The sequence below is a fragment of the Bombina bombina genome, chromosome 5 (genome assembly GCF_027579735.1).
Source record: "Bombina bombina isolate aBomBom1 chromosome 5, aBomBom1.pri, whole genome shotgun sequence".
In the NCBI taxonomy this organism is placed as follows: Eukaryota; Metazoa; Chordata; class Amphibia; order Anura; family Bombinatoridae; genus Bombina; species Bombina bombina.
This window is the reverse complement of record NC_069503.1, coordinates 644,627,139-644,637,130: the sequence shown is the minus strand read 5'-3', so window position 1 is coordinate 644,637,130 and position 9,992 is coordinate 644,627,139.

Here is a 9,992-nt window from a genome sequence, read left to right as displayed (position 1 = left end):
CGCAAATGGCGTAGGGGGATCTGCGGTATGGAAAAGTCGCGGCTGAAAAGTGAGCGTTAGACCCTTTAATCACTGACTCCAAATACCAGCGGGCGCCCAAAACCAGCGTTAGGAGCCTCTAACGCTGGTTTTGACGGCTACCGCCGAACTCCAAATCTAGGCCTATGAGTTTTGCGTTAGAGGCTATGCGTTGCTAACGAGCAGTTTTGTCTCACCGCTTACTTACCTGCAGCGCTAGTATTACGGGTTTTACAAGATTAGATTAGGTGTAATTAGTTTAAATATCTTGTAATTTGTTTATTATTTTCTGTAATTTAGTGGGGGTTTTTTGTACTTTAGCTAATTTAATTTAATTTATTTAAATGTTGTTAATTTAGTTAATTTATTTAATTATAGTGTAGTGTTAGGTGTTAATGTGACTTAGGTTAGGTTTTATTTTACAGGTACTTTTGTATTTATTTTAGCTAGATAGTTATTAACTATTTAATAACTATTCTGCCTAGTTAACATTAATACAAACTTGCCTGTAAAATAAAAATAAACCCTAAGCTAGATAAAATGTAACTATTAGTTATATTGTATCTAGTTTAGGGTTTATTTTATAGGTAAGTATTTAGTTTTAAATAGGAATAATTTAGTTAATTATAGTAATTTTCTTTAGATTTATTGTAACTCTATTTAAGTTAGGGGGTGTTCGGGTTAGGGTTAGACTTAGATTTAGGGTTTAATACATTTAGTATAATGGCGGCGACGTTGGGTGTGGCAGATTAGGGGTTAATAAATGTAGGTAGGTGGCGGCAATGTTAGGGATGGCAGATTAGGGATTAATAATATTTTACTAGTGTTTGTGAGGCGGGAGTGTGGCGGTTTAGGGGTAATATGTTTGTTATAGTTGCGGTGATGTCCAGAGCGGCAGATTAGGGGTTAAAAAATTTATTTTAGTGTTTGCGATATGGGAGGGCCTCGGTTTAGGGTTTAATAGGTAGTGTATGGGTGTTAGTGTACTTTTTAGCACTTTAGTTATGAGTTTTATGTTACAGCGTTGTACCATAAAACTCTTAACTACTGACTTTTAAATGCGTTAGGACTCTTGATGGGGTAGGGTGTACCGCTCACTCTTTGGCCTCCCAGGACAGACTCGTAATACCGGCGCTATGGAAGTCCCATAGAAAAAAGACTTTACGAAGTTTACGTAAGTCGTTTTGCGATAAGGCCAAAAAAGTGTGCGGTGCCCCTACACCTGCAAGACTCGTAATAGCAGCGGGCGTAAAAAAGCAGCGTTAGGACCTCTTAATGCTGCTTTTTTACCTTAATGCACAATTTGTAATCTAGCCAAAAGTCTTTTACTTTATTTAGTCATTCATGCACCGCATACCTGTTTTTCATATATACTGAGAATTCCCCTGTTTAGCCACGAGAATACCCCTGTCCCATCCATTTTTGAAGCTCTATTTTATTTTACATATCTTAATTTATATAAATAAAATATAAAGTTTAAACATAACTGTAATAACACTAATGTACCCACTCTAGTCTTAAGTTTATATTAACAAAAAATACAAAGCACAAAGTGTAAGGGGCTGATTTATCAAGGGCTAAATGGCCCCTGTTTCCACACGAGCCTTCAGGCTTACCGGAAACAGCAGTTATGAAGCAGTGGTCTTAAGACCGCTGCTCCTTAACTGGTCCACCACCTCTGAGGCTGCAGACATTAATCCGCCCAATCATGTATGATCGGGTTGATTGACACCCCCTGCTAGCGGCCATGAATCTGCAGGGGGCAGCATTGCACAAGCAGTTCACCAGAACTGCTTGTGTAATGTTAAATGCTGACGGAATTAGGCAATGTCTGTCGGATATGATCCGCTGAGTGGATCATGTCGGACAGACATTTGTTAAATCGGCCCTTAAGTCTATAAAATTCTTCTATCATGAAGTGCTATATTGTATATATACTGGGCTTGTCTCACCTGCACATACAGAAATGCAGAGAACACATATTAGAAAAGTATAGTAAAATTTGCCTTTCTAGAATCTTGTGAGAAATCTGGCAGTGCTAGAGGATTCCCCCTTTTTTCTTTCAACATTCAATGAGTTCAGCCCCTGTGAAGTCTGCTTTACAATTTCTTGCCAAGAAGGAGATTATTGCATCACCAGGCCCAGATAGTTTAGATCATCTATTATAGGTTACAAATAGGCAGTGGTCTGTGGTTAATTTTAATTATGTGCGTTTGGGTTATTCCTTGTACGTAATGGCTGAAGAGATATTGGAAGATTAATTGTGGTGGAAGACTGTAATTTCTATAAAGAAAAATTTTGGTTGTGGTCAGTTCAGTGCAATAAAGCATTTGTGTTGGCTGTGCCTGCAGCTACTGCTGATTCGTATTATAATTATGTAGAGGAAACAAATATTGTGCACACGGTATAAATTATACTAAAGCAGGAGCAAAACAACTATGCATATCCTCTATACATTTTCCCTTTGCAGAACTCACTGCTTTACCTTGCAAATTGAAAGGTAGCAAGATTGTGTCAAAATACACAAGGCACTTATTACCCTACTAGAAAAACACTTGCATACAAAAAAGAGGCAATTGTATGATCATATATGCTGAAAACAGGATTATCTGATTTTTTTTTTTAAGTTTTCAAACTTTATTGGAAGTCTGAAAATTACAACTGCATGGTTCAACAAACGGTACAACAAAAAGGGTAATCTGATTTGCATTAACTGCAGGATTTAATTTTCAAAATGCATCCCTGCTCCCTGCTAACTCTCCACTGATTTATATAGGGGGAATTATAACAGTTTAACATTCTAACATTTTTTTGCATTATGCAAGATTGTTGTGTCAAGGCCCAATAACTGCTTAACCCCTTAATGACCGAGGACGTACGCCATACGTCCTCAGAAAAAAGGCAGTTAACGCCTGAGGACGTATGGCGTACGTCCTCGGTTTGGAAAGAAGCTGGAAGCGATCCTCATCGCTTCCAGCTGCTTTCCGGTTATTGCAGGATGCCTCAATATCGAGGCATCCTGCAATAACAATTTTTACCCCTCCGGTGCAGAGAGAGCCACTCTGTGGCCCTCTCTACACCGGACATCGATGGCCGCAATCGTTGGTGGGTGGGAGCTGCAGTGGGAGGCGGGTGGGCGGCCATCGATGGTTGCTGACACACAGAGGGGGGCGGGATCGGGGGCGGCAAAGTCAGGGGCGCGCACAGACACGCGCGCGTGCACGGGGGCGGCGGGGGGGGCGCGTGCACGGGGAGGGAGCGGGTGGGAACCACTTACACTACACTATGTAAGTGGGAGGAAGAGGGGGAATACATGCCCCAAAAAAAGTAATCTAAGGGATCTGGGAGGGGGTGGGGGTAGGGGTTGGTCGTGGGGAAGCTACACTACAGAAAACCATAGAAAAATAAAATAAAAAACAGAAAATATATTGTAAACTGGGTACTGGCAGACAGCTGCCAGTACCCAAGATGGCCCCCAATAATGCAGAGGGGGGGTTAGAGAGCTGTTTTGGGGGGGATCAGGGAGGTTGGGGGCTAAGGGGGGATCCTACAAAGCATATGTAAATATGCTAAAGATTTTTTTTATTTTTTAAAAAAAAAAAAACACGTTTATTTTAGTACTGGCAGACTTTCTGCCAGTACTTAAGATGGCGGGGACAATTGTGGGGTGGGGGAGGGAAGGGAGCTGTTTGGGAGGGATCAGGGGGTCTGATGTGTCAGGTGGGAGGCTGATCTCTACACTAAAGCTAAAATTAACCCTGCAAGCTCCCTACAAACTACCTAATTAACCCCTTCACTGCTAGCCATAATACACGTGTGATGCGCAGCAGCACTTAGCGGCCTTCTAATTACCAAAAAGCAACGCCAAAGTCATATATGTCTGCTATTTCTGAACAAAGGGGATCCCAGAGAAGCATTTACAATTATTTGTGCCATAATTGCACATGCTGTTTGTAAATAATTTCAGTGAGAAACCTAAAATTGTGAAAAATTTAGCGTTTTTTTTAATTTGATCGCATTTGGCGGTGAAATGGTGGCATGAAATATACCAAAATGGGCCTAGATCAATACTTGGGGTTGTCTACTACACTACACTGAAGCTAAAATTAACCCTAGAAGCTCCCTACATGCTCCCTAATTAACCCCTTCACTGCTGGGCATAATACACGTGTGGTGCGCAGTCGCATTTAGCAGCCTTCTAATTAGTAAAAAGCAAAACCAAAGCCATATATGTCTGCTATTTATGAACAAAGGGGATCCCAGAGAAGCATTTACAACCATGTATGCTATAATTGCATAAGTTTTTTGTAAATAATTTCAGTGAGAAACCTAAAGTTTGTGAAAAAGTTAACAATTTTTTTTATTTGATCGCATTTGGCGGTGAAACGGTGGCATGAAATATACCAAAATGGGCCTAGATCAATACTTTGGGATGTCTTCTAAAAAAAAATATATACATGTCAATGGATATTCAGGGATTCCTGAAAGATATCAGTGTTCTAATGTAACTAGCGCTAATTTTGAAAAAAAGTGGTTTGGAAATAGCAAAGTGCTACTTGTATTTATGGCCCTATAACTTGCAAAAAAAGCAAAGAACATGTAAACATTGGGTATTTCTAAACTCATGACAAAATTTAGAAACTATTTAGCATGGGTTTTTTTTGGTGGTTGTAGATGTATAAAAGATTTTGGGGGTCAAAGTTAGAAAAAGTGTGTTTTTTTCCATTTTTTCCTCATATTTTATAAAATTTTTTATAGTAAATTATAAGATATGATGAAAATAATGGTATATTTTGAAAGTCTATTTAATGGCGAGAAAAACGGTATATAATATGTGTGGGTACATTAAATGAGTAAGGGGAAAATTACAGCTAAACACAAACACCGTAGAAATGTAAAAATAGCCTTGGTCCCAAACGGACAGAAAATGGAAAAGTGCTGTGGTCATTAAGGGGTTAAAATAAACAAAATTCCTGTCAGTTAATCCTATTTTAAGATTACATTTTTTATTCCCTGCAGCAAGTACAGCACTAAAACAAATACAATCACAGGGTAAGATACCTCTGTATTCATAAAATATCTGGATTATCATTAAAACATATTTAATTAATTTGCAGAAAATTACTATTTTAAACTAAAACATCATCTCAAAATTACTCAACCTGTGAATGGTTTTTTACTAAGAAATTTTGACAAACAGAAATTTAGGTGAATAGTGCCGAAAAGCATATGAAAATATGACTAGAATACAAGTGCCATGCTATTGTTAAAGCCAATATCACAACAAGTTAACTTGAAAGTAAAGGGAACAAATGGAAATATAATGTCCCTTTAGGACAATACCAGAGGATCAAATGAAATTGTACTCATATGGAGGATTTTAATAAAGAGGCAAAAATTCTAACTGATACATTTTTACAAAATGGATATAATCCGAAAATATTGGATGAGGCAAAAATAAAAGTTTTAGAAATGGATAGGATACATCTTATAAAAAATCAACATAAAAAGAATAATGAAAAGCCCATATTAACTAAACGAGATAATTTAAAATTTATCACCAGGTACAATAACCAACATCATAAGATTAAGAGTATTATAAACAAGCATTTGAAAGTACTCAAATTAGATCCAGTATTAAATACTATATTGGGTGATAAACCTGAGGTAGTCTTTAGGAAAAACAAAGCTCCCACTAATTTAAGGCAACCAGTACAAATGGGTACACTAACCAGTTGGTGTGGGGCCCGCGTGGGCTTATATCCTTGCAAAGTGCCAGAATGCATAATGTGTCCTCGTATACATAATAATCATACTGTTTTTTTTAATTCTGATAAGAGTAGATCATATAAATGTAAATATAGATGTACTTGTCACACTATGTACGTCATTTACCAATTCATTTCCAAATGTGGCAAAATCTATATTGGAAGAACTAAACGTAAAATCAAATATAGATTAAGGGAACACATTAGGAATATAGAGTCAGGTTTTGAAAATCATAGTGTTTCCTATCATTTTAAAGTTTGCCATAATCAAAACCCCTTGGGTTTGAGCATTAAAATTATTGAATGGGTAGCTCCTGATAAATGGAATACTAATAGACTACTCAGGCTCAGACAGAGAGAGACTTTCTGGATCAAAATTTTAGACTGTCTTGAACCAAAAGGGCTGAATATTGATTTAGATATACAAGCCTTTCTATAAAAATGTAATTAATGCTTTTTATCTTTATTTTTCTCATGTAGGTCTAGTTTGAAGTGTTTCATTAGGATAATCTATATATTTGTAAGTAGAACTAGCATATGAAATTTTTATTATTAAATTATATTTAATGTTTCCATTATACTCCTATATATATGTATCAAAATGTGACTCTGACCTGATGGATTATATTGGCATATGATTTGTTTTAATGATCACTAATGATGGACTTTTTTTGTGTTTTTGTATCACCATCTCGGGGTCGATCCGATATAGATCGTAGTTTGCGGCGCAAGCGAGGTAACCCGTGTCGCCCGCAGTTTCAGCTCGCAACTCTAGCTATCCAATATTCTGCGCCGTCAGATGCTAAACTGGCGTAAGTAGGAAAAACCGGCGAGCAGGCAAAATGTGCGCAAATACACATTTTAGTCGTCGCAAGTACTTGCGCCTGTATTTTGTTCACGTAAAGTCTCAATAAAGTGTAGTTTTATGCAAATTAGCCTACGACTCATAAAAAATAACGCCAGTTCTAAGAGATGCGCCACGTAATGACGAGATTCAAAATTCAGACTTAAACCCCAGCGCAGCCGCCATTTTCTTTAGTGTGTTTGGTCGGTTCTTGGAGCTACAGCACACTACAGTGAGTAGGAGAAAGTCGTTATAGTAGAGAGAGAGGCGCATTGCATAATATTTAGTTAGGTCGGATTTGGAGGATTTGATAAGCTTGTACATTTACTGTCACTTTTTTACATATTGCACACATTTTGCATACACACATATACAAAATACACAACACTTTTTTTTGATAACAACTTACACATTTTATTTATCTTTTACAGTTTGAAAGGCTGAGTGTCTGGTTGTGATTGTGTGTGATTGAAGTGGGAGTGAGTGTGAGTGTGTGTAGTGTGAGGATGTCAGGGAGAGCTAGGGCTGGGGGGAGGAGGGAAGGGGAGTTGCAGGGAGAGGATTATGGACAGGAGGAGCAGCAGGGTCCCCGTCAGGGAGTGAGCGGAGTGGGGAGAGGGAGAGCCAGAAGGGAGGATGGGAGTGGGGTTGCCCCAAGGCCAGGCACACTTAGAAGAGGGATAGAGGGTGCACATGGGGATAGAAGGGGGGGGAGGGAGAGGATAGGGAGGAACCCACACCAGGTACATCCCAGGGAGGGAGCCAGGCGGCCCAGGACGAGGAGCGTATGAGGTGTCCTAACTTCAGTTTTGCAGAAAACCTCGCTCTAGTCCAGGCTGTCCTGGAGAACCATAATGCCCTCTTTGGACAAGAGAAGGGCAAAGGAGTTGCCCGTAGGCGTAAAGATGCTTGGCAGAAGGTGGTGGAGGCCATCAATGGTGTGTCCCAACAGAGGAGGAATGTGGATGGCCTAAAGAAGAGATGGAATGATTGTAAAAGGAGAGTCAAGGAGAAGATGGGCCAGGAAGCAATGTCCCAGAGGGCAACAGGAGGTGGGCCTCACTATGAGGCGGAATACAACGAGTGGCAGGAGCTGATTCGTAGGTCCCTGAGCGTCACAGCAGTCCGTGGACTTCCAGGGGCTCGTGACTCAGGGGCTGCAACATCAGCACAGCATGCTGGTGAGTAACATCCCACACACCAGTATTATATGTATTTGAGTTATAACATCCTATATTGTCACACATTCATGTACACAATGATGAGCATGGTATTTTGCTTACTAACAACAAAATATACAATGAGATTTAACATTAAAGGGACATGAAACCCAAATAATTTTATTTCATTATTCAGATAGAGAATAAAGTTTTCAACAACATCCCAATTTACTTCTATTATCTATTTTTCATCATTTTCATAATCTTAGTTTATTAAATATCAATGCACATGGGTGAGGCAATCACACGAGGCATTGATGTGCAGCCACCAATCATCAGCTTATGAGCCTATCTAGAAATACTTTTCAGCTAAGAATATCAAGAGAATGAAGCAAATTAGCTAATGGAAGTAAATTACAAAGTTGTTTAAAATTCCATGCTTGGCTAGCTGAATCATGAAAGAATAAATATGGGTTGCATGTCCATTTAATGCTACTTAACACATTGAAAATCATGATATGAGGTGGAATAGTGAAATACTAACATGTCTCAGAGTAACACAGGCCACAAGCCACATGTAGACTTTTCAGTAAATGGACACTATAGTCATCACAACCATAGTGTCACTTAAAGAACACATTTTCTCCATCACTGACATGTACACAGAACTATTGTATGAAGCACATACATGTATACTTTGCATATTAAAACCCATCATATCACAAATCTCAATGTGCACATGCATGTTATAGAGTTTGACATGAGAATGTGGATAGGCCCTAGCATGTACATGCCCACATGGATATATATCTGACTGTACTAATCCCTCTCATCATTTGACTCCTCCACAGTACCTCCAGTCACCAGGGTGCCAACGCCCATGCATCCCCCTCCAACACCGGATCAAAGTATATCTCCACCTCGACCACCGGTCCAGAGAGTCCAGCAGGAGTATGCCAGGCATGACATGGGTTGGACTGCCTCAATTGAGAATCCCAATGTTATGCCGCCTGCATTACAGGAGGATACCTGGCAGGAGCCCTGGCCGGAGGAATATTCCTTTGGCTTGGAGGGGGAGCCACGCCAGCCCCGAAGGGTAGATGTCTTTACCCCCCCACAAGAATATCGTGCCACTCAGGGATTCTACCAGCAGGCTGAGTGGATGCACACCAGCAGCCAATGGGACTATCAGTCCATCCGGACATCTGCACCATCGGCAGCAGTTGGAAGAGCTCCACCAACCTGAAATTCCAGCCACAGCTGAGATTCCGGGGCCTGCACCCCCAGCTGAAATTCATCGCCCTGCACCCCCAGCTGAGATTCTGGGGCCTGCACCCCCAGCTGAGGATCAAGAAATGGAACCAGTGCCTATAGTCCCTGCTGGGGAAGAGCCCATGGATCCACTGACTTCCGCCATGGGTGATGAATACATTTCCCTACAGAGGAGGCAAACATTGACCTGTGAGAGTCTAACGTCAACCTGCGAGAGAATGCAGAGGGACCAACGCAGGTTCCATAGGAGCCAACAGCGATTACAACAGCGTTCCATTGAGCTGCAAAGGGACATGGCAGCATCTGTAACTGCTATGGTACAAAACCAATCACAAATGCTGAGAGTCATTTCGGACATGCAAATCCAGAGTGACCACAGATGGAGGGAACAGAACCAACTGTTGGGTGTGTTGGTGGAGCATTTCACCCACCAGCAGGACATCGCCTCAAGCATCTCATCTGTGACCAGCACTCCTACTGGATCCACACAACCCAGGAGAGGCAGGAGACCCACTCCAGGCCCCTCAGCCCCCTCATCTAAGAGGCCTAAAAGAAAATAAATCTTGTTCTATTTCATCCTAAATCTTGTCCTCTGTTATTTACCATATAATTGTCATCCACATCCATGTGAGGTGTGTTTTAGTACAGTAATATTGTTAAAACATATAATAATACCTGTGTTGAAATGGGCAAGAAAGGTATTATTATCATGTTTCTGACATATTCCTGTTCGATAAACCACATCACATAGTTGTGTATGAACGGTACATATAGTAATATTCACTTCTAAGATGTAAATCAAGGTTTCTCACATCCAATATAAATTGACACGTTGGTATATATAACTAATAATGTATTTAAAGAAGGTGTGAACATAAGGTATAAATATCCATTATTCTCATTCTTAATGATAGTGAACTAAACATGAAT